At 30.5% G+C, this 321-nt stretch overlaps 1 protein-coding gene across 2 annotated transcripts in view; it reads right to left on the reverse strand.

The window, feature by feature from the left end:
* Nucleotides 1–52, reverse strand: part of LOC145295825 (thrombospondin-1-like) — a 520485-nt gene extending 520433 nt beyond the window's left edge. For both annotated transcript variants that reach the window (XM_080141527.1, XM_080141523.1), the window contains exon 1: nucleotides 1–52. This exon is cut by the window's left edge and continues 1391 nt beyond it. The gene's annotated coding sequence lies outside the window, so the exon portion shown is untranslated.
* Nucleotides 53–321: the final 269 nt, after the last annotated feature.

The raw sequence follows: 321 nt of genomic DNA on the forward strand, positions 1-321 counted from the left end.
AAGGCAGTTATACAATAAATATCACTTCACTTTGAAAAGTCGAGAGAAGAATGTACACTATTACAACTAATATTTCCTACTAACCTCAGTAGTAGTACCCACAGTGTGTAATGTTGTATTAGTAGTAGCAGTGTTTCACTTGTATGAATTAAATATAAATTCTGAAATAATTTACTATTAACTACCAATCCCTTATTTTCTCCGGGAATGAATGGAGACCCCACGTATACTCTTGCCCCTAGCTCTGAACTCTCATCACATATTTTTTTCTTATTTTTTATTTTATTGATGTTATATTTCGAAGTTATGAACTAAAAATAT

This window comes from Euprymna scolopes, chromosome 16 (assembly GCF_053919585.1).
Source record: "Euprymna scolopes isolate OS-2025 chromosome 16, ASM5391958v1, whole genome shotgun sequence".
Lineage (NCBI taxonomy): Eukaryota > Metazoa > Mollusca > Cephalopoda > Sepiida > Sepiolidae > Euprymna > Euprymna scolopes.